This window comes from Callithrix jacchus, chromosome 9, assembly GCF_049354715.1.
Source record: "Callithrix jacchus isolate 240 chromosome 9, calJac240_pri, whole genome shotgun sequence".
Taxonomy (NCBI): Eukaryota; Metazoa; Chordata; class Mammalia; order Primates; family Cebidae; genus Callithrix; species Callithrix jacchus.
Genome location: NC_133510.1, coordinates 36,279,736 through 36,282,256, shown reverse-complemented (window position 1 = coordinate 36,282,256; position 2,521 = coordinate 36,279,736). Strand labels below are relative to the sequence as shown.

The following is a 2,521-nucleotide window of genomic DNA, read 5'->3' as shown; positions in this document are numbered from 1 at the left end:
GTAAAGTACAATTGGAAGAGGGCTAAGCCCATGACTTGAGAGATTTATGTGCATAGGTTCACCATTGATGTTTTTTTTTTTGAAAACTGGTAATCAATTTATTAATATAGTTGACTTCAGTATCTGCAATGTTGACTTCCACCTTAACTCCTGGCTCAATCCTGATGGAAGTAATCTGCTTAACAATCTCAGAAGGATGGTGCAAATCAATGAGTCCCTTGTGGATACTCATTTGGAAATGATTCCATGTCTTAGAACCTTCACCACAAGGAGTTTTTCTTGTAGTGATTCTCAAAGATTTGGGAGGCATTCCAACTGGTCCTTTCACTTTGAGATTCTTTTCCTTTGCTCCTCTGATCAAGTCAGCACACGCCTTCTCCACGGATTTTACATTGTGGCTCCTTGGAGTAATTCAAATTCAGTGAATTGCCACCTTTGACTCCACGGGTGTTTTTCCAGTATCCTTAAAAGCCATGGCTGAGGCGGCTTCCTGACTGACTTGTTCCTCAGGGACAGCAAACAGCAGTGAGTTAGGAGCAGATGCGTGCAGATCGAGATCCATAACAGCTACAACCGGGTCTACCTCAAAATGCTACGTGGGGTTTTTTTTATACATGGGTATCCTTTGGGATCTTCTCTCATCTCTTCTCCCTGATTCTTCCTTTGGATTCTTCTTTGTCCACATGTGCAGTGAACTGTCAACCCTTGGGAGGGGCTGCATGCACAGCGTGCTTACTGATGTGCACATGCTTATTGAGGCATTTTTCTCTTACCGGTTGAGTGTTCTTATAATGTCATATACCAGTTAAACTCTGCCATTTTGCCTCTTAGTGTGCCTACGTGACCTCACTCACCCAGCTCCTGAGATCTTATCAAAAGCTGTGGATCACCAGTTTCAGTTGTTTCTATTTGTTGAGAGACTGCCTTTCCCTGGTGCTGTCTGCAACCGATTATTATTTCAGAGGCAGTTTAACCACCACCTGACCATCACCGGATGGTGGTGGCCTAACATTCCTGGTGGTGGGGCGGGTGCCCTCTCCTGCCCTGCTCATGTTTCCTTGACTACCTACTATAACAGTTTCGTGTGCTATATACACATGCATTTCTCTAAAACACTTCCACAAATATCAATTTCTTACTACTCCTAACTTGATAAGGAATCCACAGGATAGCATAGTTTCAAATTTGAAATGAAAGTATAGTTTGGTACTTATGTTTCTAAGACACTCTATTTGCCATCCTCATACCTGAAATGTCCATGCTATTTTCACAATTTCCCTATCCTTGTAACAATTTGAGCCTCCTGTTTAAACTTACTTCCATTCAGATCACTTTCAGAATTCCCATTCTTTATTAAGTTCATGTCTTCTCAATGTATTATTTTGTCTGTCCTACTTGGCAGTAAACTCCACTCACTTGACTATAACCTCTAGCAAAGTATGGATCCTGCATCCTGTTCCCTACTTGATGTCCAGTGCTTTCCATAAAGCAATGGCATAAAGAGGATGCTCGATAACTATTTACTGAACAAAAGGATGAATAAATGGCAACTTCTTCAAGCCCAAACATTAACATGAACATTAGTTAGGAAAACACTAGCTGCTCTTTGAACATAGTTTTATCAATTAAGTGGCAGCACATTTTACTTCACATCCAGGGTTTATAGATATACCCATAGATTTTGTTTTGATTCTACTTATTTTAAATCTGTGAAGCAGTTCAAGGTAACATACAAAAAAAAAAAAAGGAAAGTTTTATCACACCAAATATCTATCATATTCTGGACTGAGATGTTAAGACTCAGAAAATGTCTAAATATAAATGATATAATATAAACAACATTCTAAGTTTAAATATCAATAAAATTCTATGGGTTTAAATACAAGAGTGTGCAAATGCGAAACAATGCATTATTTTTATTGCTTGTCACAGCTTCTTATACTCCTCATTAATGCAAACTTAATGTTTTTATTTGGCAACATCATGCATCAATAATTATATTCTCTGATTATTTTAATTTCCTAATTAATCTAAACACCAAATTATTTTGTTTTGTTTTTACTGGTGGGTGGGTGGAGTCCTTTAAAAATGTCATGTCTTGACAGGCTGGGGCCTCCTACCTGGGACTGTAAGCCTGAGATAGAGGCCAAAGCCCGGATGACAGTGCCCAGGCCATGTATGTGAGGTCTTTGGTACTATCTCCAGAATATGGCATGCATCAGATGCTGAAGATGAACTTTGAGAGGGAAATTCACTTGGTAACTACGAAGAAGAATGGCTACAATGCTCCTTACTCTCCAAGCCACAATGGGTGCTATGCAATTTGCCATTCTTGCTAGGAAGTAGAGTCAAGTTACTGGTATCCCCAAATCCACAAAGTGCTACTTCCTGCACCAGGCACACTATAGTAGCACAGCTTTTGCTTTCTCACAAGCATAACTTCAAGGTGGCAGATGATGAAGACTCCAGACTGCACAATGTTGCTTTGAAGGGTCAAAAAGACCTTTGTTCTTCCCTGAAA

The 2,521-nt window shown here is 39.7% G+C and overlaps 1 pseudogene; it reads right to left on the bottom strand.

Annotated features, from left to right (window-relative positions):
* On the bottom strand, positions 1-1,654 carry LOC108593277 (small ribosomal subunit protein uS10 pseudogene; annotated as a pseudogene).
* Positions 1,655-2,521: the final 867 nt, after the last annotated feature.